The sequence below is a fragment of the Juglans microcarpa x Juglans regia genome, chromosome 8D, assembly GCF_004785595.1.
Source record: "Juglans microcarpa x Juglans regia isolate MS1-56 chromosome 8D, Jm3101_v1.0, whole genome shotgun sequence".
NCBI classification, from domain to species: Eukaryota; Viridiplantae; Streptophyta; class Magnoliopsida; order Fagales; family Juglandaceae; genus Juglans; species Juglans microcarpa x Juglans regia.
This window is the reverse complement of record NC_054608.1, coordinates 15,784,207-15,805,681: the sequence shown is the minus strand read 5'-3', so window position 1 is coordinate 15,805,681 and position 21,475 is coordinate 15,784,207.

Here is a 21,475-nt window from a genome sequence, read left to right as displayed (position 1 = left end):
GTGCCTATAGAATGTAAGCAGGCAAGATTTGGTGTTTTTGGAATGTTCGTTTGCAGGTGAATGTCATGGGTGCTTCGAATCAGCATATTACCCTGCTTATTAGTTCAAGTTTATTGATTTCGGTACTTTATGCTAAATGTCGATATTTAGACCGAAGGTCTTTGTGGGTCGATATGCTTGTTATAATAATATGCAGTTGCCTCATGTGATTATTAGGGATTTCAATATCTTATGCAATGATAGTGAAAGACGAGGGGGAAATCCATGGTTGCTTACGTCAATGGAGGACTTTTGCTCTTTTATTTATGATGGCAGATTTGTTGAGTTGGCTTTCTCAGGCAATAAACTTTCATGGTGCAATGGTCAGTTAGGGATGACACATACATGGCCTAGGCTTGATAGAGCTTTATGCAACTCGAAATTTATGGATATTTTCCCGTCGGTTAGACTGCACTACCTTCCAAGGAGGACTTCTGATCACTCCCCTATGCTTTTGGGTCTTTTGGAATCATCCTCTAGGTATGGTCCTGTCTCGTTTAAGTTTCAATATATGTGGACAAGTCATGAGGATTTTTGGAGGTGTGTTGTTAGTTCTTAGCAGGTGAAGGTAAATGGTACTGGTTTGTGGAAGCTTGACAAAAAACTAAAGAGGTTAAAACTAGTCCTTAGAACTTGGAATAAGGAGGTGTTTGGCTGGACAGGGAAGCATATTAAAGATCTAGAAGCAAAAGTGGAGGAAGAAGAATCTAGCCTGCAAGACTGCTTTTCAGAAGACGTTGAAACAAATGTTTTAGCTAACAAAATTGAGATTGATGCCTGGTTAAAAAGGGAAGAGCTAGTATAGCTCAACAAGTCAAGCACGATTGGGTCTCGAATGGTGAGGTTTCGATCTCTTTCCTTATGGCTTTGCAATCCCATAAACAGAATGTGGTGACGGAAATGAAAAACTCTGATGGCTGAGTGCTTACCTCGCCAGAAGGAATTCATGAGGCTGCGTGCATTTATTTTGAGGATTTTCTCAAAGTAAAAATGAAGAGTTCATTGCTAGACTTGGCTGAGTTAATATCGGGAGCAATTTCGGTTGAGGAAAATAATTTTTTTTGCAGTAATCCTTATGTGGGGGAAAGTAAAGATGCCATTTTTTCTCTATTCTTGTAGATAGTAGTCCTGAACCTAATGGCTTTGGGTCAGGTTTCTATCAGCATTGATGGTCCTTAGTGCAGCAGGATTTTTTGGAAGCAGTTAGTGATTTTTTTGGCGAGGCCGCATTACCAAGGTTTTACTGTACCTCTTATATTGTCTTAATTCCCAAAGTTCAGAATCCCACGTCGTTTGGGAACTTTAGACCGATCAGTCTCTGTTTAGTGGTCTGTAAAACTTGTTCTAAGATTCTAGTGAATAGATTTACTTCAGTCTTCAGCAGGAGTATTTCTACGAAGCAAGGAGCGTTTTTACCGGCTAGAAGTATGTTTGAAAATATCATAGTCTTACTCATGAGCTTATTCATGATATTAATAAGCCAGCCCGAGGAGGTAATATTAAGATGAAAATTGATTTTGCAAAAGCTTACGACACTCTTAACTAGGAATTTTTATTCCATGTCTTGGAAGCTTTGGGTTTTCTTCGAAAATCCACCAACTGTTAGTCCAATGTGTGTTACTGTGCCTTGATATTCTGTTGTGATGAATAGCACTGCAGAATGGATCTTTAAAGGTGGGCGAGGTCTCCGTCAAGGGGATCCTTTTTCTCCTTATTTAATCATTTTAGTGGAGGAAGTTTTTTCTCTGTTGTTAAAGAAGAAATTTGAAGATGGAAGAATTAAATGCTTCTCTCATCCAAGACATGGTCCAGTTATTTCTCATCTTTTATATGCTGATGACATGGTGATTTTTGCTGATGGCGGGAAATCTTCAGTTTCAGAGATTGTTGGTGCACTCCGCACTTATGCTTCATGGTCGGGTCAACAAGTGAACAGAGCCAAATCTTCAACTTGTTTCTCTAGGAAAATCAATACTGCTAGACGTCGGCATCTCTTAGCGATTACACAGTTTTTAGAAGGGTGTTTCTGGTCAGGTACTTAGGGGTGCCAGTTGTTTCTGGAAGATTGAAGTTAATCCACTTTCATGATGTTCGGAAGAAGATTGAAGGTTGGAAGTTGAATTTTCTTTCCGCTGGGGCGAGGGTGATCCTGTTAAAGCATGTCTTGTCGAGTGTGCTTGTTCACCTGCCATCTATAATGCATGTTCGAAAATGGTGTTTCTTCAATTTAATAAGATATTTGGCACATTTTTTGGGGCTCAATCAACGGGAGTCCTAAGAAGAAATGGATTAAATGGGATAGATTATGCAAACCGATGGATGAGGGAGGGGTTGGGTTGAGGAATCTTGTTGATGTTCAGAGATCTTTGCATCTCAAATTTGACTGGAATTTGTTATGTTTAGATTCTTTATGGAAAAGATTTTTTTGTGCGAAATACATGCATGGACAGCACCCGTTGGAGATTAATCCATCTAGAGGCACCCTTTTTTGGAAATTGATTTCCAAAGAAATTCTTGTTGTACTTACACACTCCAAGTGGAAAATTAGGGATTGGAATGTGTCTTTCTGGAGAGACAGTTGGCTTAATTCTAGACCTTTGATGGAGCAATATCCGATTGTGGGAGATCCGACACTGAAGGTGAAGCAATGTATGCTTAACAACAGTTGGGAATTGGAGCAACTCGAGTAGTTAGTAGGGCCAGAAAAAATGAATGAGATAGTCAATGAGATCAGGAATATATGACGAGGTAATGATTAGCTTATTTGGTTAGGAAACTCAGATGGGTCTTGCACATCCAAAAGCACATGGTCTTTGTTCGAATTAGTAATCCTAAATGTCAATGGTCAGATTGGATTTGGAATGCAGCTTTACCGAAGTAATTTTATGTGCTAATGTGGAAGGCTTTAAATTCATGTCTTAGTGTGGATGACTGTATAAGGAGACTTGGTGTGCGTTTAGTCTCGAAATGTGAATGCTGCAGGAAAGGTGCCTTTGAGGATATTAATGATGTGTTATATAGTGGTAATATTGCTATGGCCATATGGAAATTTAGTTCAAATATTTTGGGTATCCCATTTGTCCCAAACTAGTCTTGGAGAGCAACTGTTGAAGCTTGATTTCGAAGAGCATCGAAGTCATCTCAACTAGGTAATCTTATCGGACTCATACCTGTGATCATTACATGGAATTTATGGAATTGGCGATGTAAAGCTCGGATGGAAGGAAGAAAAGAGAAGGTTCATGCTTTATGGAGATTGATAAAGTATTGGATGTATTGGGTTGGTATTAAGATTCACAAGGCTTCCCGGCTAGTGGAGAAGGATGTACAGATCTTGAGGCCTTTGAATCTTTCTATTAATTCAAGAAAGAAGGAGACATTAATGGCAGTGAGATGGGAGAATTCGAATAGAGACTGGCTTAAATTAAATGTGGACGGAAGTAGTAGTCCTGGAGTTTTGGGTGCCGGAGGAGTAGTCAGGAATGAATTCTGTAGAGTGGTTTTTGCTTTTGCCGAGTCTATTGGTAACGGGAGCAATAATCTTGCAGAAGTTATGGCCCTTCGGATAGGTGTTCAACATTGCAAAAGATTGGGGTTAAACAATATTATTATTGAAATGGACTCTCTTTTGGTTGTTAACTGGATTCAGAAAGGAAGTTTCAGTCTTTGGTACTTAAGAGGATTTTTGGGAAGACTTTGTTAATATGTTGGCAGAGATGAATTTTTCTGTTAAGCATATCTATAGGGAAGCAAATAAGGCTGCAGATTTTTTGGCCCGTCTAGGTAGTTATGGGATCTCTCATGATTGGTTAGGGCAGAGGGAAGTTCCTCATCTATAAAAAGGTATACTTAGAACAGATTCATATGGATTGGCATACCTCAGGAATTGTTGATGTTTCTGGAGAGGGTACTACAAGGTTTAATGGAGTGTCGGCTTGCTACATTAATTAATTCATTTCGCTTACTCGAATATGAAGTTATTTTGTTTGATTATATCCTTTATAGGCTTGTTTAGATTGATTTATTCATTCATAGGTCTGCTGAGATGTTTTCTGGTTATAGTTTTTGAATTATTTGATCTGGTGTTTTGGTACTTGGGGGTTAGTAGTCTTTTCATTTTATTGTAAATCACAAGTACCTTGATTGCTACTATGGTATTCCTCCACCACAAGCGAAGGCTTATTAATAAACTTGGGTGGGGGTCACTATTGGAATTAATCACAAGTACCTTGATTGCTACTACTACCTTCTCTTTAATTAAAAAATATGAACTTTTCTAGCAATAAAATTTCCGCAGGTGCTCGGCGTTCCAGGGCTGTAACAGCTCGTACCCTTGGGAGTTTCGGAGCCAGTAGAAGCCCAGGCGGTTGTTGGCGGTGACTACACAGGGGTCATCCCATCGAGGGCCCAACTTTCCTTCATCTCGGGTAGTTATTCCCGTCTATTTTAGTACGAGATCCCCGATCTTGAATGCCCTTGGTCACAATCATTTGTTGAAGCATCGTTTCGCTCTCCTCTTGTTGACAGATGTCCTTACTTCTGTTTCAAGCTTGACCTCCTCCAGCAAGTCCAGTTGCTCTTCTAATTGTTCATCGTTGGAGTTGTGCTCGAAGTGTTGTACTCTATAGGCAAGGATCCTGATCTCGACTAGTGGCATCACCTCATGACCATAAGTGAGGGTGAAAGGGGTTTCTCCCGTCGAGGTCCTCACTATGATACGGTATGTCCATTGAACTCCGGGAAGTTCCTCCGCCCAAGTGCCCTTTTTGTCTCTAAGTTGCTTTTTTAGTACCCCCATTAGCGTCTTGTTGGTCACCTCCACCTGCCCGTTGTACTGAGGATGTCCTGGAAACGAGTAGCGAAATTTGATCCCCAGTTCCCAGCACCAGTCTCAATAGTGGTCAGAGTCAAACTGCCTCCCATTATCTAATATGATGATGCGGGGAATGCCAAATATGAAATGACGGTCTTCCACAAAAAGCGCGTGATGTTGCTTACTGTGATCATTGCCAATGCCTTAGCCTCTACCCACTTGGTCACTGCCACTACTACAAACCTTACTCCTCCCTTACCTGAGGAAAGGGGGCCTACTAGGTCAATTCCCCATTGGGCGAAGGGCTATGGCAAAATGATTGACATCAGTTCTTCGTGTGGGCAATGGGGCACTTTGGAGTATTCTTGGCATTTCTTGCAGTTCCACATGTACTCCTCGGCATTCTGTAAGGCATGAGGCCAGTAGTACCAGGCCCTCATCACTTTGCCTGCCAGCACCTCTCCTCCAGAGTGGTCACCACAAATTCTCTCGTGTACTTTCGCCAACACGTATTGGGTTTTTGCGAATGAGATGCACCTCAGGAGAGGTGTGGAGTATCCCCTTCGACATAGGACCCCCTCAATTAAGGTATAACGTACTGCACTGTTCCTGATCTTCCTGGCTTCGTATCTAGTGCTGGGTACCTCATTGTCATCTATGTACTTGATAATATCCAATGCCCATTCTGGAGCTCCCGGCTTCACCTCTACCACTTTAATTCCCATAGCATGTATTTTGATAGTCCTGATCACCATTCGTTCGGGGAAGGGAGAATCTTCTCGCTCCGATGCCTCTCGAGCTAGTTTATCCTCCTTTTGATTCTCGGCCCTTGGCACTTGTTGGGTCTGAAATTATCTGAAGTAGGTGTGCTCAACCTCTATCCATGTTAGATACTTCTTCAAATTTTCCTCTTTGTAGCGAACTCCCCTCGTACTTGATTGATCACTACTTGAGAGTCGGCTCACAACTTTACTTCTTTGGTGTCTAGAGACCTGGCGACCACCAAACCCGAGAACAGGGCCTCGTACTCTCCCTCATTGTTCGTGGTTTTGAATGCCAGCTTGATTGCATAAGTATGCTCTTCGCTCTCATTTGTTATTATATGCACTCCACTCCCCCTCCAGCCTGGTAGGATGAGCCATCAACAAAGACCTGTTAGGGCTTCATGGGAGGTGCATGTTCGACCCCTTCTGGGAAGTCAGTGAATTCTACTACAAAATCTACCAACACTTGCCCCTTAATAGTATGTCGTGGTGCATATTCGATGTCAAACTCGCTCAACTCCACGACCCAATTCGTAAGGCGGCCTGAGGCGTTTGATCTTTGTAGGATCTTCTTTAGGGGGTCTCGGTGAGGACCCTTACTGAATGAGCCTAGAAGTACGCAAGTAGTTTTTGGGTGGTCACCACTAAGGCGAAGATGAGCTACTCTATGCGTGGATATCTAGCCTCTCCTCCTTGGTATGCTCGGCTGGTGTAGTACACGGGCTTTTGGACCCTACCTTCATCTTTTACTAGGGCTAAGGAAGCCACCTGTGGGGAGACAGATAGGTACAAAACCAAAGTTTCTCCACATCTAGGTTGCTTGAGAGCCACGAACGAGTGGTTGCACCCTTCATCCCATGTTCGCGCCTTCTGCAAAACCATAAAAAATGTTAGGCACTTGTCGATGGACCTTGATACGAATTTGTTAAAGGCCGCTACCCATCCCGCTACCCTTTCCGACTAGCTTCTGTATTCGTTTATGTTTCGAGGACGGGCCATGCTGAGTATGGCTTCCACTTTCTCCATATTAGCTTCTATTCCCCCCATTCTGACACCATGAAACCCAAGAATTTCCGGGAGCCTACACCAAAGGCACATTTTGCCGGGTTCAACTTCATATGGTATTGCCTTAATAATGTAAAGCCGAACAGAGGTCATCCAGGTGTTGCTTGAGGGTTCCGCTCTTGACCAGCAAAGCGTCCACGTAGACCTCCATGTTTCTCCCAATTTGATTTTTGAACATACGTTTAACCAACCGCTGGTAGGTGGCCCCCGCATTTTTTAGCCCAAACGCCATAGTAGAGTAGCAGTATAATCCCCAATTGGTGATAAGCCTTATCCTAATCATCCGGGTTCATGTGGATCTAGTTGTATTTGGAGTAGGCGTCCATAAAGCAGAGCATGCAATGACCCGCCATGGAGTCGACGATCAGGTCAATTTGGGGTAGCGGGAAGTTGTCTTTCGGCAAGCCTTATTTAAGTTGGTGAAGTCAACGCACATTCTCCACTTGCCATTTTGCTACTCCACCAACACCATGTTGGACAACCGATCTGGGTAATGGGCATCTCGTATGAAGCCCGCCGTGAGTAACCGATCTACTTCTATGGCGATGGCGACATTCTTTTTGGCGCGTTGAAGTTTCGACGCTTTTGCCTTACTCCTTTAACATTTGGGTCCACGCTCAAGTGGTGCTATAGCATCTCTGGGTTGATCCCAGGCATGTCCTTGTGACTCCAGACGAAGATCTCTGGATGTTCTGTGAGGAGCTATTGCATGGCACTCCTCATTTCGGGTGTCATCTCACTGCCAATCCTAGCGGTGGCTTCAATTCCAACTGTTCATTCAGCTCCACCTTTCTGAGTGCCTACTCATCTTGGGTCTCCCCATCTGTCGGGGTGTGCTCGTGCAGGGGTGGGAAACTGTGGTCATTAGCCAGGGTGTGGACCACATGCACCCCACTGCCCCTGTGCTTCAATTCCTACACATAACATTCTCGTGCCAGGATCTGCTCTCCTCAGATTTCTCCCACTCCCCGATGGGTCGGGAACTTCATCTTCAGCTGGTATGTCGACGTCATCGCCTGTAGATTGTTAAGGGTAGGCTTCCGATTATGCAATGTAAGAAGAAATGGCCTTTACCACCAAGAAGTCGACCTTGACAGAAGCCACACAAGGGGCACTACCCATGCCATTTCCCCAGAGAAACCTTTGAGTGGCATGGGAATTGGTTGGAGTCGGGCGGTGTCTATCCCCATTTATGTAAAGGCTTCCCAGAAGAGGATGTCTACGGAACTGCCATTGTCGACAAGGATCCTCCTAGTGGTAAAGTTGGCGACCAGCATGTTCACCCCCTCCTCGTCGTCTTCTCCAAAGGAAATGATGGAGGCTGGTTCGCTCCTCTTGTACTTGGTGGGGCGGTACTCGACTGTATATACTTCTCAATATCTCGCTTGCGTGGCATGTACCTTCTGACTGGATGAGGTTGCGCCGTTGCCAGCGATTCCACTCATGATGGTTCTGACTTCCCCATGCTGTGGCCCTTCTCGATGTGGTGTGCGGGGGCGATCGGGTTAGGGTCTCCGCACACCTTCCCTTTGTCTCGGGTTACTTTCCCTTCTCGGCCTGTTGGCCCTCTCAACACATCTTTCCTATGATCTCCTTCTCTATTCCCGCTCTGGTCTCCAATCGGGAGGATAATATGGCCTTGGTCACCCACTCTGCTCTCTTTCCTCTTTCAACATCATGCAACCTTTTGTATTATTAGTGGTAGACTGATGGTAGGCTTAATAGTGGCGACTAGCGCTATTGTAGTTGTCTTATTGAGGCTTCTCGGTCATCTTTCTATATGGTGAGTGTCGTTCGGTCAGATTGAAACTCTAGGCCTCTCACGGGGGCGTCCCTCCTCCTGTTGTCACGTGGTACCTTCTCTAGCTTCTCACGAGCTTTACTCTTGGTTGGTGCCTTCCCTTTCTTGTCTGCTTGTTCCACTTCTTTTTTTCTTGGTTCAGTCAAGGCTCAAAGTGAATCTTCGGCGTTAATGAAGTTGTCTGCTTGATTCATGAACTCCCAAGCGTAGCTAGGGTTTTCCTCGCCAATTCTGCCATGAACTGGGACTGGGGCCATACTCCTCCCAAAAGTGTTGCCAAAGTTATTTTCTTGTCTTGGTCATCTGTAGTCATGCGCTCTTTGTTCAACCTAGATAGCCATGCTTTCAAGTCTTCATCTTCCACCTGCTTGATGGTAAGGAGATACGCCGCAGTACGTCTTCTTCTTCTGCTCGCCATAAATTGTGTGAGGAATAGACGAGCCAGCTCCCCAAAGCTATATTTGGACCCAGGTGCCAAAGACTCAAACCATACTCTTGCCAGCCCCTTCAAGGTCAGTGGGAAAGCTCTACAAACCACTTCTCCTGGGAAACCATCAAGGGTCATGTGGGCTCTGAAGGTTTCCAGGTGTTCATGGGAGTCTCTTGCCCCGTCATACATGTCCATGAGGGAAACTCGGAACTTCGGTGGTAGGGGCAGAACCATCACCTTCGCGCTATAGGATAGGCCAGTACTGGTGAGCAATTGGTCTACTGATGACGATGTGCCCATCTTTCTCGCCATTTCTTCGTATTTCTCTTTGAGGTTATGCAACTCATCCTGTATTTTTTTTCTTTCTTCCTTTGTGTCACCTCCACCTCCTGCATTTCTGGATCTTATGTGCTCGTTGTTACTTAGATCTACTTCATTTTCTGGCTCGTTGGTGGCTACTCTGAGCGTCTCATTCTCTTTTTGGAGGGTCTCCACCTTGTTAGTTTGCTTTCCTACCAGTTGTTTCATTGCGGCCAGCCTCGCTTTCATGTTTGTTGACGTTACTTCTTCTTGTCTTCGGGTTGCCTGCGAACAGGTTGTCGCAAGCATACAATCGACACGTGAAGTCTATAGAGATTTGATAGATGGCACCACTGTTAACTTTGTGTTTCATACGCCTTTCGACTGGGTTCCTTGGTTCTTGAGTCTTTCACCTACACACCTAAGAAAACATGGAGAGTGGGGCCCCTTGGTGGAGGTAGGGAGTCTCCAATGCTAAAGTTATTATGTCTCCTTAGTAGTTCGTGCGTGAGCTTAAAGGAATCAAATAGAGTTTTTCATACATGGGGGTCAATTTTTATACTAGGTTTCTGGTGGCGACAACTGGTACTTGACTTTGAGGAGCCTATGTCCTTTCCACTGTTCGTTCTATCAGAAATCCTTTAAAGTGGCATGGCATCTGGGACAACGTAATTAATGCGGCGTAGAGTTCGGGATGTGGCACCATTAATGTGGCATGGCTCCCTGACTCACTTTACCCTACGGGTGTTCCCTGTTGAGCCCCTCCATGCCTGTTGTCAGGAGATCAAAGGTTCTCCATATTTTCCGCCCACTTGCCTGTGCAGGTTCTCAAGGGTAGGGTGTCATCGGGTGGGTGTCAGGACGCGAGTCCCATCTGCCCCTACCGTCTGCTTTCCTTATGCGTGGGTTGCTACGTGGGTGGGTTTTGATCGTGGGCAAAGTACTCTTCAGAGGCCCACTAGCTCCTTTTAGTATAGGGTCGTTGGGCTTTGTTGGGCTTGATTGGGCTCTTTGATTTGCTTCTCCTGTGGTCCCTTGTGGGCTTTCTATATGAACTGATAGGGGGAAAACTGTGGCGCCATAGACCCCCACGTGTCATTTTAGTGGAGTTCGTGACACCGGGATGATGACCACACGTATCACACACCCTAACAACAAATGCTCAAAGTGTTACAACATGCAATAAGTGTACAATATAATGATCACAGCGGAAAAATGAAAGAGGCATTCTTACTGTGTACTAGAAAGTTTAAAACCGTTTAATAACAAATATCCTCCAAGAGGTTTATACAGTCATCTGACAAGTAATTAAAAAAAAAAAAAAGACAATATAACATAAGGGGAAACAAACCACATATCACCAAGGCAACCATAACATTAGCAAATCACGCCTTTGGTGAAGCCGGTCTCTCAGGCTCATACTCAGTCTTTGTGTCAAAGTCTACGATTCTATAAACGGAACCATCGGGTAATACACTACAATGAGATTATGAAATCTCAGCAAGTAAGCAACCAAATAACATCCAAGAGATTAAAACATATTAATACAACCAACACGTCTAAATCCATACAGTAAAACATATAGTAACAAGTCCACCCCTTTTTTCCAAAAGACACATTTAATCACTCCTGCCAAAAACCCCATTGGCCCAAACATATCCATTTGTTTGGTTATGCATGCACCATGGTCTCCCCTATGGACTATCTGCACACCTTGGCTCTCATTGTCCAACCACGGGTAATGTCCGTGCATATGACTTCGTAACAAGCGATGCCCAGTTCCGTGCCCAGTGCGTACATGGCCAAGCATCCTCTAACTCCGCCAACAAGAGGCCACGAAATCGGTATGAGAGCGTTACCATCTTATCCGTTCCCGCTGATGCTCGACGACAATTCATTGATGTCATGTTAATCTGTTACGCTCCTGAGTGATCAGAGGAGCTCCACCGAGATAATGCCCCATCTCGGCTTGGGGTCATGATATACACGCACCCACATATGTATAATATAAACAGTCTCAATTTCCAAACACACAACGTGACTTCATAGCACAATTATTTATAAAATGATAAATATGCATGATAAATAGATATTGGATGACGTAGTAAATAATATCGTAACAAATATAAATACACAGTTTCACAACTAACTATGCGCACAATCCCATCCTCCTTCAATAGCTTAACGCCATCTCAAACCAACAGACTGCAAATAATGTCAATTATAATAACGCTATTCTAATGCGCTGCCTGAGGTATCTCATGCTTGCGTCGCTACGTGGACGGACGCCAAAAGCGACGAAGCAGCGACGGCGCAAGGCAGTAGTGGTGAATCCGAGTGAGACAGAGGACTACCAATGGGTTTCTCATGAAGGGGATGGTAGCTCTGGCATGTTGGTGAGTGGGGGAGAAAGTTACCACGTCAGAGCGTGGCAAAGCATGGCACTGGGTTTCAAGGGCTGGCTTCGAACTAGAGAAAGGGAGAGGGAGGCTTCGTTAGGCTAGGTGGTGGTTAGGTGAGGCTCATGGTGTAACGCCCCGACCCCGAGGGTCCGGAGAGTTAACTCATAAAACCTGATAATCAGCTCTAACAAGGCTAGAGTACTTCCAAATTCAAGAATATATCCATTTTTCAAACCTCAAATCGAACGTAAATACTTCAATTAAATAAATCAAATAAACTCATTTATCCAATATTCAATCCAATAACCCAAATAAAATCAACTCTTCTTCATGTCTCAAATAACAACTAGAAATAATAAAACATTAACATAGTTTCCATAAACCGTCTAAATCCATTGAAGCAAACTTAAGAAAGATAATTAACCTCCAACACCAACACTAATATTATGAGATACCCAACAACAAATCAATGCTAATCTTCTCCATAGACTCTAATACTGATCTTCAGCTGAGCCATCAATGTCATCTGAAATATTATGAAGATTAACAGGGTGAGTTATCAACAACTCAGCAAGCAGAGAGCATATACTAGCATGTAAACATGAGCATTTATAACATTTGAGCCGAACAAAACATTTACTTTCAGAATGCAGAAACAAAACTTGTACAAAAACATTAGAGCGAAATTTTTCAGAAAAATATACTTATTCCAAAAAGAGAATCCGTTGGCATTTCTAAACTGAAACATTATAATCTTATCATCGTTTAATATCACATCGGGACAATACCATGTTTAACCCCTGTAGTAGGGTTATAAACCACCATTATACCCGTGGCTGGGCCATTTTCCATGTTTCACCCCCGTGGTAGGGTTATAAACCACCATTATACCCGTGGCTGGGCCATTTTCCATGTTTCACCCCTGTGGTAGGGTTATAAACCACCATTATACCCGTGGCTGGGCCGTATACCATGTTTCACCCCCGTAGTAGGGTTATAAACCACCATTATACCCGTGGCTGGGCCTTAACAGAAACAGAACGGATTTCATCGAAAATCAGATTACAATCATATACAGAATCAGAACTTCATGCCAATGTTTTCAGATGACACATCACATCAAAACAAAACACTGAAAAGCTTCAGATCATTTCACATGTTCTAGATAAACATAAACAAAACATTCTCATTTGTTCATAACAAAACTTTTAGAATTCCTTATTCGCTCTTTTACATAGTTCAGAAATAAAGTGCACAAAACTAGCTCATGTCTACACCAGTCATGATAGAAAAACACTTTCTCTTATGTAGAATTTATGTATATGCAGAATAAACATCTGAGGTTGTTTTCAGATCATCTCTTTTCAAAAAAAAATAAACACATTTATTCTCAAAGTCAACCTCATTTTATTTGTTTTATACAAAACTAGTATATGAACCCCGCTTACCTGGGCAACTTAGCTTTTCAGAAATTTCCTCAAAAATGTCAAGTCGACTATAAATCGTCACCTATAAAAATAATCACACAATTTTCGTAAGTTTTCAATCAATCACGGATTTCTATATTTAACCCTAAGCTTCTAAAATAATCTATCTTAATTTCTCAAAACTTAAAACCCTCATAATCCCAAAATATATCACCACTTTCTAAAAAAATCACCAATATCCACCATGACCAACGTCAAACTCAAAACACCAATATTTAAATCCGAAATAGCCAACAAATTTCATAGCATAAACCAATCACATAAACAACTCCATCATCCAATCCAACCGACCCCTTTACTCCTCGGACTCAATCCGGCACAAACAACAAATTCATGGTAAATATAAATTAGCGCAAAAATACATTTAAATCTCAAAAGTTCTTCGAGAAAAGTACTTACAATGCTATAATATAATTTTTGAAAGATCACGGAGGTGCTAGAAGCGGCAACGCAGCAACAAAACAGTGGCAAATGCACTATGGTCGTGGGTCTCAAAAACCCACTTTTTGAACGGGTGCAAACGAAGACCCGAGATTGATAGGGTAGGGCTTAGGGATGTCGGTGAAGCTAATGGTGGTGGTGGTTGGCTGTGGGTGGTGGCGCAATAGGCGGTAGAAGACCAAAATACCCAAATCGGAAATGTTGATGAATGTGTTTCACCGGTGACGGATCGGAGGTGGGGTTGGGTCCAATGGGTTGGCAAGAGGTCGAGGATGATGTGGTGAGAAGATGGTGGCCGAAGGTGGCGCGATGGCGGCGCAGCGGGCAAGGAGTGCCGGGACTTGGTGTGGTGCGTGGGGGCTAACGGCGGCGCGAGGAGGGCGGAAATTGAAGGGGTGAGGTCGCCGGCTGGTGGGGAGCAAGATGGGGTGGGCGGTGTCGCGCACGGCGGCGCGACAGCAGCGGGCTGGGTGAGGAACGGTTGCATGGCGAGAGAGAGAGAGAGAGAGAGAGAGAGAGAGAGAGAGACGTCCGCGCGGGAAGGGAAACCAGAGGAGAAGAAAAAAAAAAGAAAGAAAGGGTAGAAAAGAAGAAAAAGAAAAAGGAAGAAAAGCAAAAGATGATAGAGAAAAATGTAGGGAAAGAAATGAGGTCTAATCCTCACATCTTGGGTCATAAAAATGATTCAACGGAAACGGTTTTAAAACAACAAGTGAAATAAAATAATTCAAACGCAGTGATTAAAATGAAAATAAATAATTAAACCCAACAACAAGTTAATTTAATTCGAGAAGAAATTTAAACACATAACAATAATTAATTTAAAGAAAGCACTTCAAAAATAAATTTCACAAAATCAAAATCATAAAAAATAAACCCACTAAAAATCCAACAATTTTAAAACAAGAGAATAAATTTTTAAATTAATAACAAATAATCTTTCAATTAAAAATAAACTAAAATATGGGGTGTTACATCCTCCCCCCTTAAAAAAATTTCGTCCTCGAAATTTGAAAGCTCAAACATGACTCTAAAGCAGGATAGAAGATACAACCCAAAACACACTAAACCTTCCATAGGCAAATCCATCATACTCGTACTAGTCCCCTAGTGGCACAACACGTCCAGTATTCCTAGGGTGGCTATGATAACCAAAATCTCATTTTCCACAAGAGCCTTAATACAACGTCCAATGAATCCCAATGATTAATAGCTCTATTCGATAATCTATATTAACCCCAATTGACTCCTACGGTATAACTTCCAAACCTTCATTGTATTCTACCTTTGGTAACCTAATGGTTACTTCCAAAGTTAATCATCAATAACATAATTGGTATAACTGAGCGATTAGTCTTCAACTACAAGTATCGTCTCAAAATATTCAAGTCACGACTAATTTCTCAAAATCAACACAAAATTTGAATTCCTAATTACAACCAAAATTCCACGCTTCTGCTGCGCACTCTGATAATTCGCCATATGCATAGAATTTATGTCCTTATAAAAAAAACAACACCATCGAGTACAAGGTAGCTCCATACCTAATGACTAGAAAACTCTTATCACATTTTGATAGAAAAAAACTTGATCTCCCAAAACCATGAATTATACACTTTTTCCCTCAAAATCACTAAGAATGCCTTCTTGAATTTACACCAACTATCATCCTTAAATCTGATATGGATCTAATCCCAAAACTTGCCACTAAAACCTCGAACTAATAGCAATTATTATCCAAACTGGACCAATACCTTCAATCCTTAAAGAAATAATCCCCTTGAAAATTCATATATCAATAACTCAACTTCGATCAACCCCATAATAATGGTCACATCCAAAATAAATCAAACTAGCACACCAAGCTTGCAGAATTAAAAAAATTTAAATCTTATTTCAATTCAGTCCTTCAAATCTGTAATTTTAAAACCTTAAATTATACCGAAATCATTTTCTGAAATCTGTAAGATCGATGAACTTATATCCAATAATAAAACAATCGACACCCGAAGCTTTCAAAATCTAAAACATTAAATGATAACAAATCATTTCCTAAAGTCTGCAAAACCTTAAACTTTTAGTGAAATTTCCATAAATCTATCCTTAAAATTTGTTGAACTTACAATCTTCTATTCTAAAGCCTCGTGTCATACCTCCATAAAATCGAAAACCTCAAATATCTTACTCCCCGAATAGATCACCCAGACCATGTCGTTCCTTTCAAATCTTGATATTATAAAAGCACACCAAGTCGAAAAAAGTTCAAGCCTACTCTGCTAAATATAACAATAGCGTTCTCAGTCGTACCATCTTCCTGCCATAACTTAATCTTTAACCCGTTTTTCAGCTTCGAACGAAACGAACAAAATAAAATAAACTTAATAAATAAAAATAACATAATTCCAATTCCAATTCAAATAAAATAAAATCAAACAAAACCAAATAAATTCAATTTAAATAAAAAATAATAATTTACAATTAAACCTTTAAACTTTTCTAATACTGCACACATGGTTTTACCCATTCTTAGCCATATCTTTAACCAGCACATATAGTCATTCCTATCATCTTATATTGTAAACCCAACATCGCTCTAAACTCTACTACATCTTTAGAATCCAAACCACAAAAATCTAAACCTTAAATCTTATAAAGATTATTTCCAAGTCATGTCCTACATCCTATAGAATAAACTTACCAGATCTAAATTCTCAAATCCCATCAAAATCAATCATAAGGTTTTTAGAATCTCGAACTTAAATATCCACATGATCATTCTTAAATTCCTCAAGTTCCTACACTGAAATCTTCACATCCCATGATCCCACAGAAATCTAAACCTTCAAGGTTTATAGTATGCAGAATTCAAACCTGTCTCTGATATCAACTGTAACGCCCCGACCCCGAGGGTCCGGAGAGTTAACTCATAAAACCTGATAATCAGCTCTAACAAGGCTAGAGTACTTCCAAATTCAAGAATATATCCATTTTTCAAACCTCAAATCGAACGTAAATACTTCAATTAAATAAATCAAATAAACTCATTTATCCAATATTCAATCCAATAACCCAAATAAAATCAACTCTTCTTCATGTCTCAAATAACAACTAGAAATAATAAAACATTAACATAGTTTCCATAAACCGTCTAAATCCATTGAAGCAAACTTAAGAAAGATAATTAACCTCCAACACCAACACTAATATTATGAGATACCCAACAACAAATCAATGTTAATCTTCTCCATAGACTCTAATACTGATCTTCAGCTGAGCCATCGATGTCATCTGAAATATTATGAAGATTAACGGGGTGAGTTATCAACAACTCAGCAAGCAGAGAGCATATACTAGCATGTAAACATGAGCATTTATAACATTTGATAAGCTGAACAAAACATTTACTTTCAGAATGCAGAAACAAAACTTGTACAAAAACATTAGAGCGAAATTTTTCAGAAAAATATACTTATTCCAAAAAGAGAATCCGTTGGCATTTCTAAAGTGAAACATTATAATCTTATCATCGTTTAATATCATATCGGGACAATACCATGTTTAACCCCCGTGGTAGGGTTATAAACCACCATTATACCCGTGGCTGGGCCATTTTTCATGTTTCACCCCTGTGGTAGGGTTATAAACGACCATTATACCCGTCGCTGGGCCATTTTCCATGTTTCACCCTCGTGGTAGGGTTATAAACCACCATTATACCCGTGGCTGGGCCGTACACCATGTTTCACCCCCGTGGTAGGGTTATAAACCACCATTATACCCGTGGTTGGGCCTTAAGAGAAACAGAACGGATTTCATCGAAAATCCGATTACAATCATATACAAAATCAGAACTTCATGCCAATGTTTTCAGATGACACATCACATCAAAACAAAACACTGAAAAGCCTCAGATCATTTCACATGTTCGAGATAAACATAAACAAAACATTCTCATTTGTTCATAACAAAACTTTTAGAATTCCTTATTCGCTCTTTTACATAGTTCAGAAATAAAGTGCACAAAACTAGCTCATGTCTACACCAGTCATGACAAAAAAACACTTTCTCTTATGTAGAATTTATGTATATGCAGAATAAACATCTGAGGTTGTTTTCAGATCATCTCTTTTTAAAAGAAATAAACACATTTATTCTCAAAGTCAACCTCATTTTATTTGTTTTATGCAAAACTAGTATATGAACCCCGCTTATCTGGGCAACTTAGCTTTTCAGAAATTTCCTCAAAAGTGTCGAGTCGATTATAAATCGTCATCTATAAAAATAATCACACAATTTTCGTAAGTTTTCAATCAATCACGGATTTCTATATTTAAGCCTAAACTTCTAAAATAATCTATCTTAATTTCTCAAAACTTAAAACCCTCATAATCCCAAAATATATCACCACTTCCTAAAAAAATCACCAATATCCACCCTGATCAACGTCAAACTCAAAACATCAATATTTAAATCCGAAACAGCCAACAAATTTCATAGCATAAACCAATCACACAAACAACTCCATCATCCAATCCAACCGACCCCATTACTCCTCGGACTCAGTCCGGCACAAACAACAAATTCACAGTAAATATAAATTAGCGCAAAAATACGTTTAAATTTCAAAAGTTCTTCGAGAAAAGTACTTACAATGCTATAATATAATTTTTGAAAGATCACGGAGGTACTAGAAGCGGCAACGCAGCAACAAAACAGTGCCAAATGCACTGTGGCCGTGGGTCTCAAAAACCCACTTTTGAACGGGTGCAAACGAAGACCCGAGATTGATAGGGTAGGGCTTAGGGATGTCGGTGAAACTAACGGTGGTGGTGGTTGGCCGTGGGTGGCGGCGCAATAGGTGGTAGAAGACCAAAATACCCAAATTGAAAATGTTGATGAATGTGCTTCACCAGTGACGGATCGGAGGTGGGGTTGGGTCCAATGGGTTGGCAAGAGGTCGAGGATGATGTGGTGAGAAGATGGTGGCCGGAGGTGGCGCGACGGCGGCGCAGCGGCACAAGGAGTGCCGCGGCTTGGTGTGGTGCGTGGGGGCTAACGGCGACGCGAGGAGGGCTGAAATTGAAGGGGTGAGGTCGCCGGCCAGTGGGGAGCACAATGGGGTGGGCGGTGTCGCGCACGGCGGCGGGCTGGGTGAGGAACGGTTGCAGGGCGAGAGAGAGAGAGAGAGAGAGAGAGAGAGAGAGAGAGAGAGACGTCCGCGCAGGAAGGGAAACCAGGGGAGAAGAAAAAAAAAAAAAGAAAGGGAAGAAAAGAAGAAAAAGAAAAAGGAAGAAAAGCAAAAGAGGAAAGAGAAAAATGTAGGGAAAGAAATGAGGTTCAATCCTCTCATCTTGGGTCACAAAAATGATTCAACGGAAACGGTTTTAAAACAGCAAGTGAAATAAAATAATTCAAACGTAGTGATTAAAATGAAAATAAATAATTAAACGCAACAGCAAGTTAATTTAATTCGAGAAGAAATTTAAACACATAACAATAATTAATTTAAAGAAAGCACTTCAAAAATAAATTTCACAAAATCAAAATCATAAAAAATAAACCCACTAAAAATCCAACAATTTTAAAATAAGAGAATAAATTTTTAAATTAATAACAAATAATCTTTCAATTTAAAATACACTAAAATATGGGGTGTTACACATGGTGACCTTGTGGTGGAGGTGAGGGGCGGAGCACAACAACATGTCGTGCACAGTGAATCCAAGAGAGGGAGAGAGAGAGAGAGAGAGAGAGATAGAGAGAACTCATTGCAGGAAGAAGAAAAAGGGAACGGTGATGAAATGCTGCGGTGGAGATGTGTAGTGGTGTTGGACTCACGGTGCAGCGGCGAGGAGACAACGATTTGTGAAATACACTGCCGAACGACACGGGGACAGCCATGGAAGCTTTAGGTGGAGAGAAGGAGGAGGTGGCTGCATAGGAGAAGAAGAAAAGAAAAACAGAGAACCAGCTCAACCCCTCACGGCAAATGTATGGAGACAACCAGCAAGCATCACGATTCACGGTGGCAACCACGTATGCAGCCCGTCTGTGTCTCAATCTCAAGCCACTGCTGACGGCAAAGGAATCAGCAAGCCACCCAGTCGTCCTCCTCAAGCAGCAGTAAAGTTAAGCCCCATGGCTGATCACCACCGCCGTCCACTATCCTCACAGCAAGCCTCCACCGTACTGGTCATCAACGCAAAACAGCCGCAGCAACTTCACGTGAACGCAGCCCAGTCCGCTTGGCCGTGCTCCCCTCACCGCACCACCAACCGCGCATGAGCACCCCGAAGCCAAGCCAACCACCGTGGTTGCACCGACGTGAGCCAGCCCAAACGCACCGCATCAGCAGCCGGCGTCCTCTGTTTTACCAACCCGAAAACAGAGTAGCTTTATGCACGGAAGACCAGCCCTACGGCACTCATCTCAGCCGCTGACCTTCGTTGCACGTCGGAGAAGCTTGGAACACCATAGATGATGCCGACCAACACAGCCCCCACCTCCACCACGGACAGCCCAGTGTAACGGAGATCGAGAGCAACTCACGTACCAATCACGCCCGGACCGAGAGCAATAGGATCAGCAACCAAGCACAGCCCAGGCCTCACGGCCAGCCACCAAACAACAGCCATGGGACTGCCTTGCACCACCACCTAACAGCTCCACCCAACCCAGTTGCACCACTCGATGCCAACCAACCACACGGGATCACCTCGTCCCTTGTACTCACCGTCGTGCCCCAACGTTCCAGCCACCATGCTCTTCCACCCGCAACGATAGCTGCACCACATCCGAAGCTGCACCACCTGTACCGTGAAGAACCAGCGGCATCTCCAAACTTGCCACCGTGACCAGCCACCATCCAAATGTGAAACTTAGCTTTGCGCAGCCTGCACTATCACCGCAGACACCATGGACCACCGCCAGCCGTGCATGGGCCACCAGTCACTGCTTATCCTAGCCGGAAGCACAAGGCCACAGCTCGACTGCCCACTGGCTCTCGGGTAAGACTACTCCCTCTATTATCAAAGAGTAATGGTAGGACAAGTGTTAGAAAATATACAGTAACAAAATAAAAATTACAATAAAATAAAAAATTCAAACCAAATGACTAAAGTATGGAAATTTTGCTCTCTTTAAAGAGTTTTAAACCAGTATGTAAGGTTTTAATTGTAGGGCTGAAAAATAAATTTGTGAATCGATATATCAGACCGAACCGAACTGAACAGATGGGTTTGGTCCAGTACCAGGTCTAGTCCAGTCCAATACTGGTTTTATTTTTTTCAAAACGGTCGAAGATGGTCCAGTTTCGATTTTCCTTTTTTCTAACACAGGATCGAAACAGTTCATATATATATATATATATATATTGTTAACGTCGTGTTTCGCACATCTTTGGGCTAAACTCCGACAAATTAGGTTTTCAACAACAAGCCTGCAAAAGATAGAGAGAAGTCCAACTTGGAGAGGGCGGCCTAGGGTCCAGGTAAACTCTGATACTAAAGTTAGTAAATATTATTGAAAATTTCTAAATAAGTAAATGAGTATAGGAATCAGAAAGTTATTCTCACAGCTAAGATCTGCTATTTATACTACTAGTCAGGAGGACAGATCATGATTGCCTCCATAAATTCTGCATCCTTAGTACTGTTCCTTGTGTCAGAAGCTTTAAATGGGGCTTGGCTCTACAACGGTGTCATTTATGTGGCATGTTGCCCGGGTAGTGGAGCTATTAATGTGGTGTGGTTCTCCGACCTCCTTCTCTCAGACTGTCTTCTTCATGGTCCGTTAATATCCTTCTTGTCAGTAGCTCAAGAGCTCCCCGCACATTACGCCTGCTATGTGTGTGGTCACTTGACGGTTGGACACTACTCGAGGGGTTTTCAGATCGACGAGTCACATTCCCTACAGCACTATCCCTCCATCAGGT